The following is a 10401-nucleotide window of genomic DNA, read 5'->3' as shown; positions in this document are numbered from 1 at the left end:
GTCTCACTCTGTAGCCAAGGATGGAGTGCAGTGGCAGGATCACAGCTCACTACTACCTTGACCTCCTGGGCTCAGGTGATCCCTCCATCTCATCTTCCCAAGTAGCTAGGACAACAGGCCTGCACCACCACGCCCCACTAATTTTTTGATTCTTTGTAGAGATGAGGTCTTGTTATGTTGCCCATGCTGATCTCAAACTCCTGGGCTCAAGCGATCCTCCCACCTCTGCCTCCCAAAATGCTGGAATTATAAGTGTGAGCCACTGCGCCTTCCCTGTACTTCTTTTCACCACGGTTCTGAATACCCAGCAGGTGATTCATACTTACCTGATTCTATACTAATCTTCAGGGATCATAACATGTATAGTCAAACCTGTATTAAATTATTTTGGGATTAAATAGCATTTAGTAAATCTCTCCTTTACACAGTCCTCTGCCCCTTTCAAGCATCACAGAAAACGAAGATTATTAAAGGCAGAGCTAGACAATAATGATCCTAACGCGAGTGTGGTTGGGAGTTCATCTCAAGTGACCAACTAAGCAATCAATACAGATAACACACATGACCTGGGTACTGCAGGTAGGAACACACTCCAGTTTCCCTGACTGGGCTCCATCAGTCTATCATCCTGTGACCCAGCGTAATTAAGACCCGAGCAGTCCTCTGTGTCACATGACCTGCTACCTCTCAAAACTGTACTGGAGCAGAGTTAAGGGTTTAGAGTTCGAATCCATTCACATTTATGGAAAAAAGTCCTGGAGACTAAGAGGAGCAAGATGTGATCTCTGCCCTCAAAAAGAGTCATTCACAGTGTCCCCAGGGAGAGTGCCACCCAGCCAACTCCTGCAAAGGGGAGACCCAGGTACGCTGAACTCTCAAAGGCCTTCTATGAGGTGACAAAGTGAGACACACCAAAGAGAAAATAGTGAGTTCCCAAAAGCCACAAAATGATGACGTTGACTATTTCCAATTAACTTGAAGTTAAAATGGACTTTGGACTGATTAAAAAGGAATTTTGACAAACTATTTAAATGTGATGTATAAATACGGTACAGCTATCTATGGGTATGTACGTATAAGTGTTTTGGCAAATGATTGGACACTGCATCCTCTTTATTTTCAGAGTGCTGGTTCACCCAATACTGGTTTTTACTTTTGAAATTCTCAGGATCTGGGTTGGCTTTAGTAGCTTCAATTCAAGGATAGGGGATCCACTGATTCCTTGGTTCTGTGGCACCACCTGCTGGCCGGCCAGAGAAACAACACCTTCTAGCTCGGAGACTAGAAGGTGATGACCGCAGCAGTTCATCAAGAAATAAGAACTCAGTTCCTCTCCTGCAGGGGTCCTGGGCAGGTCCGCGGGATAGCTGAGGGACACCTCTGCACACTCCCGGAGTCAGCTACACCACAAGGCTACTAAAAGCTAAAAGATTTGAGTCTAGATGACCTGGGTTTGAGTTTCAGCTCAGCTCCATCCTTACCGAGTGTGGGTCTTAAGTGTTTCAGGATATTAGACAACAACCTAACTCTTCTGAGCTTAGTTTTGATATCTAGATAATGAGAATGAAGCTCAAGTGGAGACATGTATGTGAAGACATTTGCCACTGTAACATGCAATGGAAACAGGAAACTGCCATGTCACTTTTCCTTTCAGTCTCTGATGGAGAAAGCCCACTGGAAGGTAGCATCCACTCTCTAAATGAATGAATTGTGAAGAAAAGAATTACTGTATGATATAGATAATCTTAAATGAGGACTAAAAAAGAGATGAGGATGTTAAAAAAATACAAGGTAAAGGGCATGTATACGTCCTGTATACACATACTACTTCTGCTGTACTGCGTTTGTCTTACCCCCGAGTTTCCAGTTCCCATAAAATAAGTGAAAAAAGTATACATTAAAACACAGTACCACCAAACAACCAGCAAGCAAACTAATGAGAGCTGCCTTAAAAACATGGTCAAACCTAGCTTTGGACAGAGAAAGAGGAAAAAAACAAACAAAAAATACGATCTATCTTTTCAAAATACCTAACGAATACTATTTTTTCCTTAATATTGTTGAAAATTATAGGCTCAAATATTGGAAACAAATAAGGGATATTGTAGAATCATACCTAATTGTATAAATTCCAAGTCACTAAGATAAGAAAGCAAAGAAAAATTTCCAGCCTAAAAAAAAAAGAGAAAAATGAAAAATAACAGGAAAGCATAAAAAAGAGAGAAAAATGGTTAAATTCTTACTAGATGACAAAGTTTTAAATATTGGTTAAAAAATATATTTCTTGGATTTTCATAAGAAATCTACTCAAAATAAAGTTAAAAATAAAGGAATAAAACAATATATTAGGAAAAAAATTTTTTTGTTTGTTTTTTGTTTTTTTTGAGTTGGAGTCTCACTCTGTCACCCAGACTGGAGTGCAGTGGCCGCTCCTGGCCACTGCAGCCTTGACCTGCTGGGCTCCAGCGATCCTTCCACCTCAGCCTTCCAAGTAGCTGGAACTACAGGCGCGCGCTACCACGCCCAGCTAATTTTTTGATTTATTGTAGAGATGAGGTCTCGCCAAGTTGCCCAGGCGGGTCTCGAACCCGCGGGCTCAGGCCATCCACTCATCTCAGCCTCCCAAAGCATGGGATTACAGGCTGAGCCACCGAGCCCGGCTAGGAAAAATATTTGTTAAAACATGTTAAGTGGTATTATAATTATCTGATAAAGTAGATTATAAAGTGAATATTGAGTTTGAAAAAAGACTATTTTATATTGATAAATAATACCATGCACAATGATTTAATTATAATGAATTAAATTAACAAATATAAATCTAATATAATGAATGTATTAGATAACAGAGCATCAAGATATTACCAAATTACCCCTTGGCTAATTATCAAACCTCAAATGGAGTTGAAACTTAGCCTTAATCTCTCAATTTTTGACCAAAAAGACAAAAATTATCTAGAAATATTAAGGGTTTGAATGCAATACATGACTTAACACATCTGTATCAAACTTCATGCTATCCCAAAACAGGTCACTCACATTCTTTTTCAAATATCCATGGAACATTTACAAAAACTTGTAATAAGCAGGTCACAAAGGGAACACCAGTAAATCCCTAGAATTTAAAATCAACCGGGCAGGTGTCCTTATGAGAAGACAGCCACGTGAAGGCAGAGACGCAGGGAGAACACAATGGGGGGACGGAGGGCTGGCGGGTGCAGCCACCAGCCGAAGATTGCTGGCAAATCCCCAACAGCTAGTGAAAGGCAAGAACGCATTCCCTGCGGGCTCTGGGGGAGCCCAGCCCTGCCAACTGCTTGATTTCAGACATCTAGCTTCCAGAACTGTGAGACATTTCTATTGTTTCAAGCTAAAAAATAAAGCAAACAACCCCTTCCCCGCAAACAAACCAAAAAACCCAACCAGAAAACATTTGTTAAATCACAAATTCTGAAAATTAATTAACAAAAAGATAGACAAGCATACACATATTAAATTAAGGCATCTAGAAATTAATTTTTTCATCTCTCTTAATAACCCTTGGGCCAAAGAGAAAATAAAATTAAAATTGCCATAAAAATATCATTGTGCCAAACGTGAAGACAGCAGAATGAAGACACCCAGACTCCAGGGTTCCAGGTCACCTGTACCAAGATGCAGCTACCACTATGCACAGGAAACCAAACCGATTCGTTAGCTGTGCATTGCACCATATTCTCACAGGATGTGGATAAAATATGAAAATATATTTGGGTGTTTGTTTTTTTGTCTTGAGTTGGAGTCTCACTCTGTCACCCAGGCTGGAGTACAGTGGCACAAACATTGCTCACCACAGCCTTGAACTCCTGGGCTCAGGTAATCCTCTCACCTCAGCCTCCTGAGTAGCTAGGGCTTTAGATGCCTGACACCATACCCAGATACTTGTTTATTTTTTGTACATGTGAGGTCTTGCTATGTTGCTCAGGCTGGTCTTGAACTCCTGGGTTCAAGTGATCCTCCTGCCTTGGCCTCCCAAAGTGCTGGGATTACAGATGTGAGCCACCATGCCTAGGCTATACCATGTTTTAGAAAGAAGAAAGCTATCCCAGCACTTTGGGAGGCCGAGGCAATAGGACTGCCTGAGCCCATGGGTTCAAGACCTGCCTGGGCAACATGGTGAGACCTTGTCTCTACAATAAATCAAAAAATTAGATGAGTGTGGTAGCATGCACCTTCTGGCTACTTGGAAGGCTGAGGCAGAAGAATTGCCTGAGCCAGCAGGTCGAGGCTGTGGTGGCCAGGAGCGTGCCACTGCACTCCAGCCTGGGCAACAGAGTGAGACTCCAACTCAAAAAAAAAAAAAGAAGAAGAAGAAAGCTAAGAAAGTGAATAGAGCAAGGAGGAATACAGGAAGAGTTGGAGTTGCAGAAGCCAAAGAAGGAAGCTTTTGGAATGCCAAAGCCATGGGACCAAATGCCAGAAAGGATGAAAAGAGCCCACAGAATTTGGCAATGAAGAGATCCCCGAGTGATCCCTGGTGAGAACTTTTCAGGAGGCAGAAGTGAAACTACAGAATCCATACAAGAGTTTGTGAAATAAAGTTATTAAAACCCCCAGATATTTAAAAATTTTTTTAATTGATAGGGGTCTCACTATGTCGCCTAGGCTGGTCTCAAACTCCTGGGCTCAAGCGAGTCTCCTGCTTTAGTCTCCCAAGTTGTTAGGACTATAGACACATGTCTGTATGCCTGGCTTACTTTAATCCAGTTTTGGTTAAAATTTCAAAGAAAATTCTAAGTAACAAGTTGTGAGGGAAATCTTTAAGAGACAGAGGCTGTTGACACAGGTGGTTTTGAGAATGTCTGTACTGAGTTTAGTGCTATGTTTTGTTTTCAAAGAAAGTGAGAAAGATATATAATATTTACATACAGACAGTCCTACCTTAGGATGGTTCAAGGTAGGATATTTTGATTCTACAATGGTATGAAATCAAAACACATTCAGAAGAAACCATACATAGAATTCTGAACGTCTATCTTTTCTGAGGCTAGCGATGTGCAGTTTGACACTCTTGCAATGCCGGGTGGCGGTGGTGGCAGTAAACCGAAGGATTACTTAATTCTCATGTCAGCCATGCATCCACAAGGGTAAACAACTCATGCGTACAGTGTGCTGTGCTGTCAGCACCTCTGGGTGTTGTGTTTTTGGCTTTTCACATCCCATCACGGTCATGTTTAAAGTACAGCTACACATCTTCTATTTCATGGTAAATTTGAGTTTTTGTCTAGTCAATGTGTCTAGAAAGGACAAGGGGTTTCCAGCCATAGCCAAAGTCTTTGATAGCCACTTCCCATGGACCGTAAACTGTCATTTTTTTTTTTTTTTGAGTTGGAGTCTTACCACAGTGTCGAGCTGCTGGGCTTCGGCGATTCTTCTGCCTCAGTCTTCCAAGCAGCTGGAACCACAGGTGCGCACTACCATGCCTGGCTAATTTTTTAAAAAATTTATTATAGAGACAAGGTCTCGCCAAGTTGCCTGGGCTAGTCTCGAACCCGTGGGCTCAGGCAATCCACTCGTCTTGGCCTCCCAAAGTACTGGGATTACAGGCTGAGCCACCGAGCCTGGCCAACCTGTGATCCAAAAACTGAAAGTGTTGGTTATAAAAAGGTATTATTTGAATGCTTGTTACTGGAAATGGAATTAGCACCTAGCTGGTGTGAGATTAGCCCACTGACCCTCACTCCACTGAACTCTTATTCACAGCTCCATCGGTGTGGATTCTTGGGCAAATTGGGAAAACTATCTTTAGTCTAGCATCCTTGCAAGATTTTTACAAGTAGAATAAAATATTCCTTTTTTTTTTTTTTTTTAGGATACAAGGCAAAGTCTCCTGCCTCTAGAGATAGAGAAATGGAGATACATAGATTTCTTCATGCAGGAATATTACATTTCTATGATGTTGACTCAACTAATTTGTGACTGCCATTATTGTGTTCAAGCTTATAGATTTTTTTACTCACCTTTATAGACACAGAAAATATAGAAACAGGAAAAGGAAAATGTATTTTTGTCATAGATTAACAAATACCTTTCTCTGCCTTTTTCAAAGATCTTCTAAAGTACTCGACTCTTTAACTTCAGCACCTAACTCACACAATAGCAATATCATTGCTATTTATAACAGTCACCTATATACACTAGTAAATACTTTAATGATGAATTCATAGCAACCTCAGGTTGCAAGTAAGAATACAATCTCAACTATGGAGAGTGGAATTACTTAATTCTCACATTATTTCTGTGCTCTTGGTGAAGCAGACTGATATTCTAACTGGAAGGGACAGCACTAACACTGGTAAGATGGAAAACAAGCTCTTGGTGAGTGGTCAGCTGCTGCATATGACTCTGAGTCTGGGTCTAAACAATCAGAACCAATAGCTCTTAGAACCCACTGACAAGATGATTCAGCCAGTGTCAACAATCTTTGAGACAAATAACTTCTTACTACTATTATATGATAGTTGGCATCCTAGGACTTTTAATGTATTATTTCCAATCTTCACAACAGTCTTTCAGACTAAGTATTTTACAGAGGAGGAAACAAAGGCTTAGAACAAGTCACTTATCCAGGTTTATCTAGCATGTCAGTAGTGGAGCTGTGATTTGAACTCAAATCTGTCTGATGCAAAAAAACAGTATACTTTTCCTACTATGTCAAGATGCCTTCTTAAACCTTAACTATTTGCTATGAAGAGCTTCCAACGTGCAATGCATAGAGTTAAGTACACTATCTCATTTACACACAGAGTAATAATGAATTTGACATTCTTGGTCATTTGCTATTGATATTGTTGGCAAGATTTTAGAACTAGAAGTCTAAATTTTTGGCAAGATTTTAGAACTAGAAATTAGCCTAGGCAGCATAAAGAGACCTCGTTTCTATAAAAAACACAAAAATTAGCCGAGTGTGTTGCCTCATGCCTGTAGTCCCAGCTACTCGAGAGGCTGAGGCAGAAGGATCACCTGAGACCAGTAGGTGGAGGCTGTGGTGGCCGTGAGCATGCCACTGCTCTCCAGTCTGGGCAACAGAGTGAGACCTTGCTTCAACTAACACTAAAATAATTAACTGGGTGTGGTGGTGCACACCTGTAGTTCCAGCTACTTGAAAGGCTGAGGCGGAAGGATCGCCTGAGCCCAGCAGGTCGAGGCTGTGGTGGCTATGAGCAGGCCACTGCACTCCAGCCTGGGCGACAGAGTAAGACTCCGACTAAAAAAAAATTCACTTCAGCCGGGCTCGGTGGCTCAGCCTGTAATCCCGCGCCTTTGGGAGGCTGAGGTGAGTGGATTGCCTGAGCCCATGGGTTTGAGACCCGCCTGGGCAGCGAGACCTCATCTCTACAATAAAAAAAAAAATCAGCCGGGCATGGTAGCGCATGCCTGCAATTCCGGCTACTCAGACGGCTGAGGCGGAAGGATCACCAGACCCCAGCAGGTGAGGCTGCGGTGGCCGGGAGTGGCCACTGCACTCCAGTCTGGGCGACCGAGTGAGACTCCAACTCAAAAAAAAAAAAAAAAAATTCACTTCAATTAATCAAAAAAGCTTGGTCTAAGAATATCGGTCCATTAATCAATGCTGTTTGAGTGGAGTTAATTATCATCCAGCTCAGAGTGTTTATGAAACAGGATAATAGGAAAGATTTTCTCAGGCTCCTGTCTGAATAATTCTACCTTTCTCTGATCTACAAGCTGGTCTCAAACCCCTGGGCTCTGGAAATCCTCCCGCCTCAGCCCCCCAAAGTGCTGGGATTACAGGCATGGGCCACTGCACCTGGCCTGATTTATTAATTTACAAGGATATAGACAAAGATAATAATTCTGCTGATACTGTGGGGCTCAGAGGAATAGCTGACATGTGGCATGAATGATCTCGGTCCAAGATAAGTCCAACAGACTGGAATAATGAGCACATCCTAACAAGATGAAATTTACCAGGGCTGAGAGAGAAGTCCTCTACTGTGATCCAGGGAAGAGTGCTCAGGTACTAGTTGGGGGATACAGTGCTTTACAGTTTTTGGTGAAAAGACTAAGGACTCATTTATATTATGAGGCAGCCTCATGAGTCTGGACGTGGTAGGTGGCATGAACCACCGTGTAGTGTCTGGGTGAAAAAACACATGGCCCTACTCATCATATGAGGCTTCTGTGCTTTTCTAGGAACACTGATGAACAGAACGTGTGCCAGAAGGACTTTTCATCATGTGAGTTACTCAACACTGTATCTCTAATCACATGATTAGAGATCACTGTGTACAGTGCCTCATGCCTGTCATCCCAGCACTTCAGGAGGTGGAGGCGGGAGGACTCCTTGAGCCCAGAAGTTGAGACCAGCCTGGGTAATATAGCGAGACCTCATCTCTACAAAAAAGCAAAAAAATTAGTCAGGTGTGGTGGTGCACAACTGTAGTCCCAGTTATTTGGGAGGCTGAGGTGGAAAAATTGCCTGAGCTCTGGAGGTTGAAGCTGCTGTGAGCTGTGGTCATTGTGATCATACACTGTACTTCAGGATGGGGAGACCCAGATTTAAAAAAAAAAAAAAAAAAGGAGGAACTGGAAAGGTTTAATCTGGAGAAGAGTTGGAGGAGATTGGGTGTTTGTCTCCAAACTTCTGAAGAGCAGAACTGAAACAGAGACATGGTTCTTGGTATAGGTGGACTTGGAGGGTGGAACTAGGTAGGAGAAGTTACAAGGAATAAACTTTTGCTTTATAGAAAGAAGATGGTCTAACACAGCCATAGAAACATGAAATGAACTATTTCAAAGTAAGTCCCTGGGACCCTTGCTCTATCAGAGGCAAAATGATCAACCAGCTGGAACAGATGTTTTAGGGGAAATTTTAGCATTCAGTGGAGGTCTGACCAAATGACTACTAAGATTCCTTCTTCACCAGAGATTCTACAATATTCCGAAAATAAAATTCTACTTATGTAACATAAAGAGCTACTAGTGGAAAAAATAAAATGTGATCAGTGTGAAAAAGAACAAAAAGTAACAATATTCAAAAATAAATAGGAAAACATGAATTCGTTCTGTGATTTGAGGCTGTTTTCTAAAACCCTCCGTCTTTGGTTTACTTATCAGTGCATCTGAAAACTCAGTTCCCTGGGCCACATTGTGAAGGCTCTGTTAGTGGATCTGGGCAAACTGTAATTAAAAAAATAATAATTCTTCTGGTGATTCTGACATTCAGGCAGTCTTGGGGACCACTGAAATTCTATACTCTTATAGGAGTAACCTTCTATTCTGCATAAGAAATATGTATGTACATACAATGCTTGAAAAGAAAGTCATAATTCTAACCAACCTGTTAATATTTAAGGGCACTTCGGTTTAATATTTAAACATCATGTCTACATAGGGTTTAGCAAACCTGAGCTCAGGGTTCTAAGCTCCAACAGCTCAAACATAAAAGTTAAAAAGATTGCATCTCTTGTTCTGCATCTTTCAATGTAATGAATAGATCATTTCCAGTGTTCCAGCATTTCTGTGTTAGATAACATGTTTTAAAAAGTAATGTCAGACACTTAAATGAGGAATTCAAATAGTCACGTTCATAGAAGCAAAGGGCAGAATGGTGGTTGCTGGGGTTGGGGAGGAAAAGGGGAGGTTGGTCAAAGGGTAGGTGCAAAAATACAAAAACCCCCTGCCCCCAAAACAGAAAATGTGGCATACTGGAAACTAGATGGTGGATGATGTAGCATTTGAAGGAGCAAAGGGCTGATCTGAAATGTAGCCAAGTCTGAGGGGTCTTTTAAAGTGACAAAAATGTTCTAAGGTTGGACTGTGGCTTGTGCACAATTCTGTACATTTACAAAGAGAAATGAATGGAATGGATATCTTAAATAAGTGAATTTCAGGACGTGTAAATTATACTTCAGTAAAGTAATTGAAAAAAATTGACATATCATGATTTCTCTTTTCTTTTTTTAAAAAAGAATTGTTACTGATATTGGCTATCCTGACTGGGGTTAGGTGGTATCTCAGTGTGGTTTTAATTTGCATTTCTTTAATGATTAGTGAGGCTGAGCATTTTGGCCATCATCAATAGCTCGAAAAACAACAGATGCTGATAAGGATGCTGGGGGAAATGTAAACTAGTACAACCTATATAGAAAACAATGTGGTGGCCGGGCTCGGTGGCTCAGCCTATAATCCCAGCACTTTGGGAGGCTGAGGCAAGTGGATTGCCTGAGCCCACAGGTTTGAGACCCACCTGGGCAACTTGACGAGACCTCATCTCTACAATAAATAAAAAATTAGCCGGGCGTGGTAGCGTGCGCCTGTAGTTCTAGCTGCTTGGAAGGCTGAGGCAGAAGGACTGCCTGAATCCAGTAGGCTGAGGCTGCAGTGGCCATGAGCGTGCAC

Source organism: Carlito syrichta, unplaced genomic scaffold (assembly GCF_000164805.1).
Source record: "Carlito syrichta isolate Samal-C Ts95f unplaced genomic scaffold, Tarsius_syrichta-2.0.1 Scaffold303036, whole genome shotgun sequence".
Classification (NCBI taxonomy): domain Eukaryota; kingdom Metazoa; phylum Chordata; class Mammalia; order Primates; family Tarsiidae; genus Carlito; species Carlito syrichta.
The sequence above is the reverse complement of the archived record's forward strand: the minus strand, read 5'-3'. Positions refer to the sequence as shown.